Source organism: Nelusetta ayraudi, unplaced genomic scaffold (assembly GCF_046127955.1).
Source record: "Nelusetta ayraudi isolate G7.1 ecotype Tasmania unplaced genomic scaffold, CSIRO-AGI_Nayr_v1 ptg000350l, whole genome shotgun sequence".
Lineage (NCBI taxonomy): Eukaryota > Metazoa > Chordata > Actinopteri > Tetraodontiformes > Monacanthidae > Nelusetta > Nelusetta ayraudi.
Window position 1 is genome coordinate 12,501 of NW_027466391.1, and position 16,712 is coordinate 29,212.

Here is a 16,712-nt window from a genome sequence, read left to right on the forward strand (position 1 = left end):
TGCGGCCCTTTGGAAAAAACGCTCGGCCGTCCGTCACAACGTACAATGTTGCTGTCTTTCGTTTTTATATGTGCTGCTGCTGTGTTTTATTTTGAAAGGTCAACGTGACGTCTCGGCTTCAATGCCGCTCAGTTCTCCCGTCAAATCATGAAGAAGGAGATTTCATTTTGAAAGTGAAACTAGAGCGGGTCTGCTTTAAGTACCTGCAGTTAGCCTGATAGCCTGATAGCCTGATAGCCTGATAGCAGCAGTTTGCTATACCATTATTTCTCTTTTTGACAGCGACAGTTTTCTTTAAATACTCGCCAAACTCCCCCCTGGGCTGTGGCGCCACCTAGCGATCCTGGCGCGGGCCTGGATGGAGCTCCCGCCAGACGGTACCGAGTCGTTTGCACACCGCAGACGCTTTTGGTGTGAATCGGCCTTTAGCATCGTAGCAACACTTAGCTTACGGCTTGCAGACAAGTGAGTGGTTGCGTGTTAGAAAATACATTTTCCTGTGTGCAGCTCCGGCTGCGTCTCCATCATCCAGCATTAAAAAAAAAAAAAAACACAATTTTCTCGAAGAAGGACGTCACAAGGTGAGTCATGTGACCTCGCAGACGGCGAACTCCGACTAAACTACTTCCACGTAGTTGGCGGGATAGAGCCCCTCCCAGCCGTCGTCCTTCAGGCCGCGGCACCAACCCTGGTCGTCCTCGTCCTCGATCTTCAGGAAGTCCTCGCCTGCACGGACACACACACACACACACACACACACACACACACACACACACACACACACACACACACAGTGTCTGGGTTTCTGGCAGACTGCTTGCTTTAACACTGTCAGCAACGCTTTCAAAGGACGATGGGAGGCAGGAAGTCTGCGGAGGCGGGACAGGAAGTGGAGCTGGCGGGACAGGAAGTGGAGCCGGGAGGTTTACCTGCTTTGAACGACAGCTCGTCCGTCTCCTGGCCGACGTAGTCGTACAGAGCTCGGACTCTCACTCCGCCAATCATCACGCTGGAGGAAGCAAGACAGGAAGTGAGTTTAAACAGACAGCCAATCCAATCCCTTCTGTCCTCCGCGGCTCCGCCCACCTCTTCTCTATCGTCCCCGTCTTCTCCACCACCTCCTTCTTCTGCTTCTTGTTCTTCTTCGGTGGTGGCATCCATTCCTTCAGAGGGAAAAAAAAATAAAATGAGAGATTTTTAGAGGAGTTGAACTCCGCCCACCGCGCCACCGCCGCTGCCGTGTGATTGGGCGTCACCTGGAAGTGTGGCCAGTCGGTGGGCATCCCCGGCCCGTGCGTGTTCCTCCACCAGCGGAGGTCCTCCTGCTCGTCGATGGAGGCCACCGCCTGGTGCAGCTCCTCGTACACGCTGCAAACGCTGTCGGTTTGAGGAAGACAAACAACAACAAAAAACAAAAACAAGGAGGAGTCTGCGTCAAACTTCTGTTCCTGCCCCCCCCCCCCCCCTTGCTGGCACCGAGCGGCGGCGGCGGCTCACCTCTGGTTGCTGGTGACGTCCAGGTGCGTGTGGATGGACAGGAAGGCCTGCTTGAGGAAGGCGATGCGGCGGCGCTCCTCGTCCTGTGATGGTCGAACACGGACTCCATCTCCTCCATGTAGCGCGGAGCGTAGCGGTTCACCTCGTCCAGAACCTTCTGGTAGCGAGCACGCACCTGCACGCAGCCGCCACCGGGGGGACGCACACAGTCACTCACACACAAGAGACACAGTCCCTGGAGGTTGGTCCTGGCCTGAAGACCCCTGTTCGAGGGTCTCGGACTCGGACTGGACCGACTCGAGACCGGGACCGGTCAAGACTCAGCCAACACTGGCAGAACACGATACTAACGGAAAAGAATCCAGCCGCTGCCTTGTTTCACTCTGCTGGTGACACCCAGAGTGACACCCAGAGTGACACCCAGAGCGACAAGCGGAGTGACACCCAGAGTGACACCCAGAGTGACACCCAGAGTGACACCTGGAGAGACAAGCGGAGTGACACCCAGAGCAACACTCAGAGCGACACCCAGAGTGACACCAAGAGTGACACCCGGAGTGACACCCAGAGTGACACCAAGAGTGACACTCAGAGTGACACCCAGAGTGACACCCGGAGTGACACCCAGAGTGACACTCAGAGCGACACCCAGAGTGACACCCAGAGTGACACCAAGAGTGACACCCGGAGTGACACCAAGAGTGACACCAAGAGTGACAAGTGGAGTGACACCCAGACTGACACTCAGAGCGACACCTGGAGTGACACCCGGAGTGACACCCAGAGTGACACCAAGAGTGACAAGCGGAGTGACACCCGGAGTAACGCCCAGAGTGACACCCGGAGTGACACCCAGAGTGACACCCGGAGTGACACCCAGAGTGACACCCAGAGCGACACCCAGAGTGACACCCAGAGTGACACCCGGAGTGACACCATGAGCGACACTCAGAGTGACACTCAGTTTGTGCTGCGATGTGATTGGTCACTCTGATCACAACTGGACTCCGCCCACCATCCATCCAGCACGCAGCAACCATACCCGTCTGAACAGGAAGTGAGCGCGCTGCCTTCTGCTGCCTCGCGGTTCCGGCCTGATCCAGTCTGGTTCCAGCGCTCCGGGTATCCGATTAATGGAGTCCGATTAATCTGGCGGTCGGAACCTGAGTGTGTAAACACTCCCTGTAGGCTGAGCTGGATTTGTTTAGCTGTAATTAGCTAACCGCTAGCTGGGAGGTGGTGTAAATATGTAATAATAAAACACGGCCAAGCTGATTTGATCTGACGTTGATCTTGTGAGCAGCATCGGTGTGAATGCTGCAGTGTGATTGGTCGGTCTGATCACCACTGGACTCTGCCCACCATCCTTCCACCCGTCTTGCTGTGTGCAGGATTTCCTGCTCCATTTAATCTCATTCCGGCACTGTGATTAATCTAATTAATCCAGTCCAATAATCTCCCGTGAGCTGAGCCGGATTAGTTTAGCTCCAATCAGCTAACCGCTAGCTGGGAGGTGGTGAGGATCAACACAAACGGGGGCCAACTGATTTCATCTGACTTTGCTCTCACACGTCGTCGCTGGATTAACTCCCCCCCCCCCCCCCCCCCCCCCGTCGCCCCCTGGTGGTGGAAGGCGGCGGTGGTGGCCACCCACCTTCTCGGCCTCCAGCTGCGCCACCTCCCGCTCCTCCTGGATCTTCTTCTGCTTGTCGATGGAGACGTCCGGGTTCCCCTGAGCGTGAGCCTCCCGCTCCAGCGCCGCCTGCTCCTTCCGGCTCACCTGGTGGTAGGCCCGCCTCACCTTGTCCAGCTGAGGACCAATCAGAGCGCGCGCACACACACACAAAAACACTTTTAGTGCCTCTGCTGTGATTCTCTCCACATTCAATGACATTACGATAAAGTTCAACTGCACCTCACTGATATTTCAGAAGTTCAAATGAAACAAAAGTACAATTGTGCTTTGATACAACTGAAGTCAGCAGTCACATGACTGTATATGTGACATACATCATGTAAATGCACTTTTAGTGATGAAAAAGTCTCTGACGCGTCCTCGTGAGAACGTAGAGACTTTCCAGCGATATTTCAGTTTCAATTTCCGCAATGCCAGTGTTTCCGTTAGCATACCAGCTATTTACGCTACCAAATTATCATTATGTCTTTTCTATCTTTCTTTTTGCTCAGGGCTGAAGGTGACGCAGAGCCCGCTGACCTTCTTGAGTTTCTTTGCCCAGGGCTTCTGGGCCCGGACGAAGCCCGTCTCCACGTCCTGCGACTCCTTGAATCCTCCAAACATCTTCTTGTGGAAGGAGTCCTTCTGCCAGCTGCGGACGCGGTCGCCGTCCTCCGACACCAGCGAGCGGCAGATGGTGGCGTGCAGCGAGGAGAGGCGGTCGGCCGAGGACAGGAAGCACTGCCAGGCCTTCAGCAGGGAGCCGTACAGAGGACCTGCGGAGGTGGAGGACCAGGGTGAGGACCAGGGTGAGGACCAGGGTGAGGACCGGGGTGAGGACCAGGGAGGAGACGGGGAAAACCACGCCCCCAACTCTTCCGATTGGTCCCTGCAACGCCTCTTCTTCTTTTGGCTCATCTACATGCGCCACCACTGGTCACCGAGGGAAAAGGAATCCCCTGGTGGCCATTGAAGGTACAACATTTAGACTGATGATTAACCAACTCTGTCATCATGCTGAGTTGTCAACACTGCGAGGAAGTGGAGGCTTGGAAAGTCCACCACTGGAGGTTTGGATGACACATATAAAAGACCATACATGTAGCCTAAGAACTCCAGGGATATATATTTATATTCATATAATACAACTGTAGCACCTTCATGCCATGAAATGCAGCTCAAAGTGCTGGACAGAGTGCAACAGGAAGGAGTACAAATGACTGACAGAGCGGAAATGAAAAGCAAAAACATCAAAGAATAAAAGCATTTCAAACTTCAGGGAGATGAGAAGGAAACGGTGAAGGCAGTGAGGACATGAAGAACAGCGCTGGAGTGAAGGGCCAGGGTGGAGAACTGGCTCTGGAGCACTGGAGTGAAGGGCCAGGGTGGAGAACTGGCTCTGGAGCACTGGAGTGAAGGGCCAGGGTGGAGAACTGGCTCTGGAGCACTGGAGCTATATATTGTAGCAGACAATCAACACCACGACCCTTCATGGCGCCCTGGAGGTAGCAGTGAGAGACTGGAGGGGGGCGGGACTTACTGGCATCCACCACCGGCCTCCACTTGGCGCTCCACTCGCTGAGCTGCTGGGCGTACTGGCGCTCCAGGCGAGCTCGCTCCTGGAAGCAGGCCACGATGTCGCTGCAGGCCTGGAAGGAGTCCTCGGTCCGCCGCACCGTCCGCTGGTAGTTCCCGGGCTGCAGGGCCGGGGGGGTCACGGAGGTCACGGAGGTCACGGAGGTCACGGAGGTCACGGAGAGGAGAGGAGAGGAGAAGAAAGAAAAGTGGAGATCCAGCAGAGTGAGAGAGGCTTGAAATGTTTTGTGTCTCCTGGACCAGGAGGTCCTCACAACACACACACACACACACACACACACACACACACACTCACACACACACACACACACTGCTGATTTGCACCCCTGGCTTTGTGTATCTGCACCAAGCGACTTTTTGCGGCACAGAAATTGTTCTGGAAAATTTCGATGCACCCTGTGATGTCACAAAGGGCACCGAGGCTAGAGCCAGGTGTTGGCTCCGCCCCCTCTGGGACTGTCTGTGGCTGTGATTTGTTCCTCCCGAGGTTGGAGAGCTGAATGGCTCCTTGGGTTTCCTGCGGTTCCAGCGGCTGCCAGCGGGGGGCAGTGTGGAGCAGCCATCCCAGTCAGACAGTGGCGGAGGGGGAGTGGCGGCAGTGAGTGAGTGTTTGCTGTGCTTGGAGGCGTCTGCTGTGTTTCCTGGCGGCCTGCTCTCAGACTCAACGCTCTGTGGAAACACAGGAAAACTGAAAAATGCAAGAAGAGAGAAGAAGAGCGGAGCGTGGACCAATCACAGAGCAGCAAGCGGACTCAGAGTTTCCGTCTGTGGAGCAATGATGATGATGATGATGATGAAGATGAGCCGCTGTCTGTCTGTCACGGCCCAGTCAGATTGGCCCTCAGCTGACTATTGGTGGGCGGAGTCTAAGTGCAGCGCGCTGCTTTGCTCCTCCCCCGTCCAGCTAGCCATCAGACGGACCAATCACACTGCAGCGTCCGTCATTACTGTTCGCTCAACGCTGGCTTTAAGCCCCGCCTCTTTCTGCTCCGCAGGGAGCCCATTGGTCCGGGAACAGCCAGTGTGACTTTTATCCAAACAGAGTTGTGTGGAATCAGTTTGGGGCTTTAAATTGGTTTTTATTTCATTTTTTGCTGTTGTTTCGACTTAAACTGGGACAGTTTAGGGTGATTTACGTGTGCAGTTGGAGCAATGGAGTTTAATTAGATTCAGGCCCCCCCCGCCCTCCCCCACGCCCCTTCATCCCCCTGACTTTCCCCGACTTCTTCCAGTGTTGTGGTTCATAGCAACTCTCAGCGACTTAAACAGAAACAGCTGAGGAATCCAGTCAGGAGGCCAACTGCAGAGAGGGCCAGCGGCCAATCAGAGAGCTGCACTGCAGAGAGGGCCAGCGAGCGGCCAATCAGAGAGCTGCACTGCAGAGAGGGCCAGCGGCCAATCAGAGAGCTGCACTGCAGAGAGGGCCAGCGAGCGGCCAATCAGAGAGCTGCACTGCAGAGAGGGCCAGCGGCCAATCAGAGAGCTGCACTGCAGAGAGGGCCAGCGGCCAATCAGAGAGCTGCACTGCAGAGAGGGCCAGCAGCCAATCAGAGAGCTGCACTGCAGAGAGGGCCAGCGGCCAATCAGAGAGCTGCACTGCAGAGAGGTCCATCGGCCAATCAGAGAGCTGCACTGCAGAGAGGGCCAGCAGCCAATCAGAGAGCTGCACTGCAGAGAGGGCCAGCAGCCAATCAGAGAGCTGCACTGCCACCAGAGGGCCTCTGAGGCCTGATTCTCCTCCTGATGTGCTGGTCGCTTGGCTCCGCCCACTGCAGCCTGGAAAGTGTGTCAGTGGCGGCGCTGGAGCTGCTGGAGTCCAGCTGATTCTGGGCCAGTAGGAGGCGCCGCTGCCACCGAAGCCACCGCCCCCCTCGGCTGAATGTGGGTCAGCAGGAGAGAGAGAGAGAGAGAGAGAGAGGGGGGGGGGGGGGGGGGATGTTTGGAGCGACTGAAGCTCCAGCAGATGTTTGTCTTCAGGCAGAAAGGAGGACAGTCAAACATCTGGAGGACTGGCAGACAGACCAACGGACAGACAGACAGTGGTACAAGTGTTTGATAGGTCATCGGTGAAGGAGGGGCGGAGTCCCAGTCAAAGATAAGATCTATTGAAAAGGCTCTCCTGCTTGGAAAACGGCCCTACGTGACATCACAAAGGGCTCAGGCACCTCATCCGGGGGGGGGGGGGTCAGTGACCAAACCTCCTATCCGGCGAGGTGTTGGCTCCGCCCCTTTTTTTTCCAGCCACCTCCCTCACACGTGGAAGGTCAGCAAGGGGTCGGAGAACAACACGTTTATTAAGCGGTGATGAAACTGGAGGCGGAGCCTAAAAAGAGTGATGACGCTCTGACGCCCCCCCGGAGGCAGCGGCGGTGGCTGGATGACATGAAGTGGAAACAGAACCAGCACAGTGGGGCGCCACCCAAATTACAGGGGAGAGGAGGGGGAGAGGGGGGAGTGGGGAGGGGGGAGAGGGAGGAGGGGGGAGATGAAAGGGGGCTGGCCAGCAGGGGGCACCGGCAGATCGAGGTCTGCTTTCTGGCCCGAAGGTCGGAAGTCTCGTAGCTCTATAGCATTGTTAGCACAGCTGACGGCTAAAGGAACAGCTTTCCAGGAAGTGGCGGAGCGTCCTGTCGTCAGCAAGTCGAACCCATAGGAGCACACCAGGCTAGGCTACGCTAGGCTAGGTGTGGCCGGATCAGGCTCTCTCTCTCTCTCTCTCTCTCCAGGAAGTGCCGCTGCATCCTTTTTATCTCTGCTTTTTTGGGATAATTGATTTTTCTGGTTGCAATGACACAACTGACCACTGGGGGAGAGGGGGGGGGGGGAGACACTGGCCTGTTGGGGGCACTCTCTGACAGCAGGATGCTAGTCTACAAGCTACAAGCTAGCAGTTTCACAGCAGCTGATTCAGGCCAAACTGCAGCCACCAGGGGGCCTTTCTGTCTGTCAGAGGACACACTCTCACACACACACACACACACACACACACACACACACACACACACACACACTCACCATCCAGAAGCTGCGCTGGTTGGCGTCCTCAGGGCCATTCTCTGAGGAAAGACTCGACATTCTGATTGGCTCTGCAGGGAGGAAGAAGACCAGAGACAGTGGTGAGACTGTGGGGGGCGCTAGAGAGGAGAGGTGGTTAGCTTTTAGCATGCTACACTAACGTCCCCATGGCTGTGTGTGTGTGTGTGTGTGTGTGTGTGTATGTGTGTGGGAGACCAAAGCATTCCTCTGAACATCCCCGGACGTAAACAAACGTGCTAAACTCATCAGAGACACACAAGTTCTCAGAGAGGCACCGGTCATCAGCCAATCAGCAGCCCAGATGCTTCAACACATTCCGAGCTGGCGAGTAGCTCCTCCCCCCCGCCCCCCCCCCCCGGCTGAAATCGACCCCACGGCTGTCGAGTGTAACTGTAGCACGACGACCTGCTGTCGTGTCCTCGTGCGTCCCTGGGGGGCGGAGCTTGTCCCCAGGAAGGCGGAGCTTGTCCCCAGAGGGGCGGAGTCTGTCCCACTGACACACCTTTCTATTTCAGGGGCGTTTGACGCTACCCTCGGCCGGTGTCATGTGACAGTGTGATTAGCCGTGGCAGCTGTGGCTGCGTACTGTAAGTCTGAGCGGTCGACGCCCCCAGCTGCATTGATAAACTGTCAGGTCAAAGGTCACGGCGTCCTGTCTTCAGTTCCCAGGCTCCCACTCTGCACTCTGCTGTCGCGTGACCATGCTGTTTACATGGAGAACCACGAGGGGTCTTGGTGTCCCAGTCAGGTGTTGGAGAACAAGCGGAACCCAGAGGAGCGAACCAGGCTAGGCTAAGCTAGGCTAGATGTGGCTAGAAAAGGCTTGGCTAAACTGGGTGCGGCTGGACCAAGCAAGGCTAAACTAGGCTAAACAAAGCTAAGCTGTGGCTAGACCAGTCGCGGCTAGGCTAGGTGCAGCCAGGTTAAACTGGGTGTGGCTAGACCAGGCGAGGCTGAGCGAGGAAGCCAAACTCCGCCCACAGTGTTTTCCACAGCAGAATCAGACACAACAAACATCGAGACCAACAACCAAAACCTTTTCTCCTCCCCACAGGAAATCGTATTTCTCTCTCTCTCCCCTCGTGGCTCTCGTCCACACACACACACACACACACACACACACACACACACACACACACACACACACACACACACACACACACACTCACGGGACGTCACATGCTGCTCATCGGGCACACCGCCCCTCCCCTCCCTACATCCCTGACATCCCCTCAGGGAGTGGGGGGGGGGGGGGGTAAAAGACGAACCAATCACCTCCCTGCTGCTGACCCTTGACCTCTGCTTCCTGTCTGTACTTCAGACTCTCTTTTTCTTCCTGCTGCCGTTCCCACCGACATCAACAGCTGATGACGTTCCGCTGAAACAAACTGTTGTTGTTTGATTCAATCAAATCTGCCCGGCAACAGGAGGACCCCCGCCCCTCCCCCCACCCCCCAACCCCCCCACTCTGTCACGGCCAGATTACACACTGAGCCAAGGCCGAGCAGCAGCAGCAGCAGCAGAACTTTTTCAGAACTTTTTTTTCAAAACTTGTGGATGTTTGTCTTCTGGACCCTTCCCCCCACCACACACCCCCACACACCCCCACATTCACACGCACACACACACACACACACACACACACACAGGACCAGTGGATCTTTGGGGCTCCAGCAGGCCGACTCGTCATCAGAGGGGGGGGCAAACTCTCTCACCCCAGCACCCTCACTCCTCCCCCTGTCCCCGTTTCATCTGACACTCTCTCTCTCTCTCTCACACACACACACACACACACACACACACACACACACTCACCTCTCAGGGCGCCTCGCTGCTTTTCTTCTTCTCTGTGGTCCTGCAGCTCCAAACTTTCCTCCTTCTTTCCTTCTTCACTTCTTCTTCTCCTCCTCTTTGACTTTTCAGTCCTGCTGCTGCGTCTCTCGTACGTTCCCTCCCCTCCCTCTCTCTCTCTCTCTCTCTCTGTCTCCCTCTCCCTCTCGCTCGCTCAGCCCACTGCTCGTGTCAGTTGAGTTTGCTCCTTTTTCCCCCCCTTTCTCTCTCTCGCTCTCTCTCTCTCTCTCTCTCTCTCTCTCGCTCCCTCCCAGTCTGTCTTTACCTCCCACCCTCCCACTCTCTGGAACAGCTGCTGGGACCTTCTTCTTCTTCTTCTTCTTCTTCTTCTTCTCCTCTTCTCTCCACGCTGGACTCTTTCTCGTCTGGACAAATTTGACCTGATTCAAATCAACTGATCTTGTTTGTGTGTGTATGTGTGTGTGTGTCTGTGTGTCTGTGTGTGTGTGTCTGTGTGTTTTTAACTACTCTATTAACTCCTTTTCTTTAAGGTCTGACTAAGCAGCAGCAGTAAATAAGTCCCGCCCACCTCGCTCCCGCCTGGAACTGTGGTGGGCCGGCCTCCACAGCTGGAGGACACATCCGCTCTGTGTGTGTGTGTGTGTGTGTGTGTGTGTGTGTGTGTGTGTGTGACTCAGGCAAGCCAGGCATTCTTTGAAAGCCCTGCAGAAGAGCGGCTGCCCCTCCGTGCTGGAACATGTCGCCTGAGCACACGCCTGTTGTTGGACGCTTGTTGCCATGTTTTTAACGGCCTGCCGCCGCCGCCACCGCCTCCTCCTCCTCCTCCGCCTCCTCCACCGCCTCCTCCTCCTCCTCCTGGGAAAAACACCTCTGTCAAGTCTCCGTCGTGTGTCATCACAACCTGCACGGGCAGATTATTGTGATGAGTGGTTGAGGTAATAACAGGTGGAAGACGGGACGGGAGGTGTCGACAGGTGGACCCTGGTCAGCGTCTTCATCTGGTTAGTCATGTGATCCATGTTGACATCATCATCCAGTAGGTCGCACTCTGCAACACACACATAAATATACATAAATATAGACATATATATATACATATATATATATATATATATATATATATATATATATATATAGATAGATAGATAGATAGATAGATAGATAGACTTTGACTTTTAAATACACTTTATTTTACACATCCTGGCACACAATGTTTACATGTTGATTAAAAAAGAGATTATTCTGAGATGAAAATCATTTACAAAGTGTGATAAAAGCACATTTGGGTACTAAAAAAGAGAACCTACACTTCAAGCACTGAAAAGCCGTTATTGTTAACAGAACACAGAACATTATGTATAGCCCACACCTCCACCAAACCAGCAAGGTCATCCATTAGCCTGGAGTAGGGACAGGCAGACAGACAGGCAGACAGACAGACAGACAGGCAGGCAGAGGATAGACAGACAGACAGACAGGCAGAGGATAGACAGACAGACAGACAGACAGGCAGACAGGCAGACAGACAGACAGACAGACAGGCAGGCAGGCAGACAGGCAGACAGACAGACAGACAGGCAGGCAGAGGATAGACAGGCAGACAGGCAGACAGACAGACAGACAGACAGACAGGCAGGCAGAGGATAGACAGACAGACAGGCAGGCAGGCAGACAGACAGACAGACAGACAGACAGGCAGACAGGCAGACAGACAGACAGACAGACAGGCAGGCAGGCAGACAGGCAGACAGACAGACAGACAGGCAGGCAGAGGATAGACAGGCAGACAGGCAGACAGACAGACAGACAGACAGACAGGCAGGCAGAGGATAGACAGACAGACAGGCAGGCAGGCAGACAGACAGACAGACAGACAGACAGACAGAGGATAGACAGACAGACAGGCAGGCAGGCAGGCAGGCAGGCAGGCAGGCAGGCAGACAGACAGACAGATATGAAAGCTAAGGCTCCTAAAAGCAACACATTTCAGAGAGATCCTCTCAATGGGTTCATTTAAGAGCTAAAAATAACACAAGTCGGCATTGTTCCCGATTTGCACCGTAAGTCTCAACCTGACTCGACCTCTGAATAATAAATGAATGGTTTGACTCATCACAGTGCGCACCTTCACGCTCACACCTGCACGTGACACAACAAGCGTCCTCGAAGAGCGCCAAACCACACTAATAATCGCCCGTTTAACCGGGTTTTTAAATTCACGGTGTTGACACCTGCTGGTCGAACCCTGCTACTGCAGCTTTCAAAAGGTTGTGCCTTTTTTTTTTTTTTTTTTTTTTTAGTGTGGAGAACCGGTTCAAATGTCAAACTAAAAAAATAATAAGTCAATAAATAAATAAATAATAACGCTTGTACACGTTGTACAAGTTACAAGGGCGCCTGTCACATCCAGATACGAGAGAGGCGTGTTTCTGCCGCCCTCTAGTGGCTGGAATGAAATGTGCAACCTTAAACCCCGCCATTGCGGTTCAGTAATGGAGAAACTTCCTGCTGCACTTCCAACTCCGCTCAATAGGTGGCAGCGGTTTATGTTGCTCGGATATAAAAACCGGAAGACGCGACGCCGTCGTCACCATCATCGTCAGACCGACCGCCGGGAGTCGGACGCCGGGTTCCGTCAGTGGAGAACAGCGGGTAAGTAAAGCTTGTTGGCGTCTGCATAGCGATGTTTAACCTTCAGAATGGTTGCAGGCGGAGGAAAACTGACGCGAGTCCTGACAGTTTCAGAAGGGTCGCTTAGCGCGAGCCTCACGGTCACCAACACCGAGAGTGCAGTTTTCCTTTCGGGTTTTTTTTTTTTTTTTTTTTTTTTTTTTAATGCATATTTACTGGTTGTTGAATTGTTAACACAAAGTGGTGCTTGGTGCCTCTTGCACAGATCGAGTTGGTCCGAGCTAACGCCCGCCTCGTGGAGCTGTTCCTCCCACGTGGTCAGTCAGTCAGTCAGTCAGTCAGTCCACGCCGCTAGCCTAGCATGCTAGCTAACAGCAGAAGGAAAGCCATGTGGCCGCTGATCACAGCAGCGGGTTAATGTGTGGTTTCCGTCAGTTTTCCCCAAGTCCCGCACTGAGCGAGTGATCGCAGCCATCGCGGGGATTAAAAAAAAAAGAAGAAGAAAAAAAGCTTTATTTAAAATCGAACCGTGGACAGCAGGACCGTGGCCTGACTAGCTGCATTTCCGTGACCCCTAGAGTTGCACAAAACCTAAATATGGCAGTAAAACTGCTAACTGGTACTTTTGTCAGCCTAGAAATATTGCTTTTATTTTGAAACAAACCGTTCTGGAACCGCAGCTTCTGTCTGCGGGTCCTCGCTCTCTCCCATGATGACTTGCACTGGGCTCGGAGTCTCCATGAAGAGCAACGTGCTTCTCCGGCCCTGACAAGCCGGAGCTCCTGAGGAGAGGATGGACACGTGATGATGATGGTGACGATGGTTGACTGACTCCCTCTACCTCTTTTTCTCCTCCTCCCCAGGTCTTCTGGAGCAGTTGGAGGCCGGGCCGGGCCGGTCCTGACAGGTGTGTACCTTCACCTGCGCCCTCTGACACAGCAGACCAAAGACTCGCAGTCTGGGGGAAATGTGTTCGAGTGAAAAAGCTGCGTGTTGAGAATGTTGGTGCATGCGGTACCGAGCTTTGACCACCAGGGAGGGAGGGGGCAGTGACCTCTGACCGCTGGAGATGTGAAGATGCCACGACGTGCGTGCGTGCGTGTGTGCGTGTGTGTGTGTGTGTGTGTGTGTGTGTGTGTGTGTGTGTGTGTGTGTGTGTGTGTGTGTGTGTGTGTGTGTGTGTGTGTGTGTGTGTGTGTGTGTGTGTGTCCCTCTCCTGTGATGACTTGCACTGGGCTCTGAGTCTCTTGGTGCAGACAAACGTGCTGCTCCGGCCCTGACAAGCCGGCGCTCCTGAGGAGAGAACAGACCGACGACTGACACCGTGATGATTTTTCTAAAATTGAAGTTCAGCCGTCTCACTGTTTGGCTCTCCGTCTCTCTCCTTTCTGCGCAGCATCTTCAGCGGCAGGCAGGTGGCGCTCTGACGGGAGTAACGGCGCTGGATGGAGTGAGCGCCTGACTGACAAACTGTATTAAATGTTGAGCCAATAAACCTTTGAAGCGCCTGTGGTGTTTGTCCTCAATCGCAGCCCGGCGTCACTGGACCGAGTTCTGATCTGCACCCACATGAGTGAAGAGCAACGATGGACACTCGGTTCAGTTTACCACTCGTAGTTATTCAGCCACATTTGACAATGACTGACGTCTGATCTGTACGCAATACTCGATACACGTTTGTGGCAAAGCATTAAAAGACTGAATTGAGGCTGTAATTGTGAAAGCAGCCACTGGAGGTGCCGCTGCACACAGTCGTTGGAACGGAATAATCTTAATTCAACTGAATTAATGATATTAATATTTTTACATAGTCTAGTCTGGCCTCAAAGGTGCTTGACTCCTGAGACGTCACCAGGGGGCGCTCCAAACCTGCTGGTAGAATCCCATCATGCACTGCAGTGAGAACACTTCATCCAACCAGGAGGTCGCTGCTTCACAGCTCTGGGTGTTAAAAGTCGATGCAAAGAGAGAGGAACTCCGAGTCCCTCAGGATGAACGGCTCAGTGAGTCGGTCTGTTTGATTCTTCTTGTGAGAGTCCAGCAGCTGGAAGATGTGAAGCCTTCCTGCTCACTTCCTGCTCACTTCCTGTTGCTTGGTGGAAAGCAGAGAAGACGAAGCCGTCGAGCGAACGAATGCACGACTCTGAGGGCGTTTGTTTCTATAATCTTTATTATAATTCTAACAATTTATGATCTCTTAAAACATTTGAAATCCATACGTTTATATGAACATGTGTGTATATGCGCGTCACATACACACACACACACATATATATATATATGTATATATATATATATATTCTGTAAGTTACCTTTCAGCGCTTCATAATAATTTTTTTGACTTTTAAACATCTCTTAAAGGAATAAAGTTGCTTCTTATGAAGTCGGACGCCCCCCCCACCCCCCCTTCTTTCCCATTGTTCCTTCCCTCCAGTAGGTGGCGCCAGGGAGGTGATGGTGGTGGAGGAGGGGGGTTGGACACAAAGCCGACTTCATGGAAAACGTCAAACTCAAACTCACTGATTGGCGGGAACTCGGCGTTCCCTTCGGAGAGGAGCGACGCTCCGCAGGCGGCAAACGAAGGTGATTGGTCGGTTGCATAAGATGCTGGTAACAAACTGAGCATGACGGCGGAAAAAAACAAACAAAAAAAGACGTAGGAAGAAAAATAAAGGGGGGGGGGCGGGGGGCGGGGGGGCTCAGAGCGCATGGAGAGCAAGAGGAGCGAGGAAGTAAAGTTCAGGCGGAACCTTCCGGAGTCAAACACCATCGTTGGAAGACAGAGATTCTTTAGAACTTTAAGGTTTTTCTTCTTCATCTTAAACCATAATCACATGACCATTATCTTCATCGTCCTTATTGCTATTTCAAACCCTCAAGTACAAATATAATCTGGCTGTCCAGCCGACAGGAAGTGGCCGAGCGACGGCGCTGGACTCACGGTGGAGGTGGAGGGGGTGAGGTGGGGGTGGGGGGGGGGGGTGAGGAGGTCATGGGGGAGCCCTTGGATAAGATCTCAGCAGGGATGACAGGAGGTGCGATGGACGGACGGATGGATGGAGGGACGGAGGGATGGACGGATGGATGGAAGGATGGAGGGATGGAGGGACGGATGGATGGAAGGATGGATGGAGGGACGGATGGAGGGATGGATGGAGGGACGGAGGGATGGACGGAAGGATGGATGGATGGAGAATCTGTTGTGGGGAAAAAACAGATTTGGTTGGGTTTTTTTTTTAGATCTTCAGTCAGTGGAAAAAAGCAACAAGCGGCTGAGGAAGAAGTGGAGACACTGCAGAGGCTGAACACCGTCGCAGTGACTGACCAAGACTCAACTTGACTGCAGTTTGCACAGTTTAATGCTCTTATGAAAAGAAAATAGGATCAAAAGTCAAATCTAAATCTAGATAATCTTGTAAATGCGTTTGAATTCATCCTAATTTAAACACCGATAGATAACGCAGATCTTATTTGGGTCAATAGCAAAGTATAGATTTTTTTTTTTCAATTGCTTTATCTTTATCTTTTTTTATTTCATTATTTTTTTTAGGGCTTAGAATATTTTTTGGCACTTGGTACAAAAAAATATAGATTTTTTTCTTTTTTTTTTTTTAACTCAGCGCTTCAATGCACAGCAACATGGAAACACGTGAAGAGGAGAACCTGATGGTGGAGTGGGAGTTTAAAGCTGCTGCAGATGTCTGACGGTGAGGAGGGAGGCGGAGGTGACGGAGGTGACGGAGGAATGTGCTTCGGTCGAGATGCTCGTCCACATCCATCCACTCAACCAACCAATCAATCAATCAATCAATCAATCCAGTTCAAAACTCCCTCACACACACAGTGATGCATCTCTCGACAGCCCTGCGGTTCCCTGCCCTGCACTCGTCAATAACAGTAAGGACGATGGTGGTAATGAGAAACAGCAACAATAAATCTCTTCATATCAATGTCACTATTTTGTCTATTTTGTTCTCCTCCCATTTAAAGATTAAAAAGTGTACGAACAATCGCAGTATTAAAACGGGATCGAGTTCCTCTCGGATCCTCTCTCTCTCTCTCTCTCTCTCTCTCTCACTCTCTCTCTCTAGTGGGAGGGGCCTTCCTGGCCCCTGGTGGTGGTGGTGGTGGAGGGGGTGGGGTGGGGGGGGGGGTGGACAGGCATGAAGGAGCAGGAACGTGGCAGTTTTTGTCTCTGGCCCCGCCCCTTCCTCCTCAAGCCCCACCCCCTGGTCAGTCAGTCAGTCAGTCAGTGTGAGAACCTCCAGACGTTGAGTTCCTGGTCACACAGCAGGTGTGTGTCAGCTCCAGCACGCCACTCCTCAGCGTGTGTGTGTGTGTGTGTGTGTGTGTGTGTGTGTGTGTGTGTGTGTGTGTGTGTGTGTGTGTGTGTGTGTGTTGGTCTGGGCACTTCTGTTATTGTTGCTACAAACTGTGAAGACAGTGACCAGTCTGTGTCAGGACG

At 53.2% G+C, this 16,712-nt stretch overlaps 1 long non-coding RNA gene, 2 other non-coding genes and 1 pseudogene across 3 annotated transcripts; 3 read left to right on the top strand and 1 right to left on the bottom strand.

Moving 5' to 3' along the window:
• Positions 1 to 304: 304 nt before the first annotated feature.
• LOC142882597 (protein kinase C and casein kinase substrate in neurons protein 3-like) lies at positions 305 to 9,707 on the bottom strand (annotated as a pseudogene).
• A 2,410-nt stretch (positions 9,708 to 12,117) lies between these two features.
• LOC142882596 (uncharacterized) lies at positions 12,118 to 13,753 on the top strand. Its single transcript, XR_012925818.1, has 3 exons — positions 12,118 to 12,268; positions 13,111 to 13,154; positions 13,644 to 13,753. It is a non-coding gene; the product is annotated as an uncharacterized LOC142882596 (long non-coding RNA).
• Positions 12,949 to 13,040, top strand: LOC142882599 (small nucleolar RNA SNORD88). The gene has a single exon (XR_012925819.1). It is a non-coding gene; the product is annotated as a small nucleolar RNA SNORD88 (small nucleolar RNA).
• Positions 13,458 to 13,551, top strand: LOC142882600 (small nucleolar RNA SNORD88). The gene has a single exon (XR_012925820.1). It is a non-coding gene; the product is annotated as a small nucleolar RNA SNORD88 (small nucleolar RNA).
• Positions 13,754 to 16,712: the final 2,959 nt, after the last annotated feature.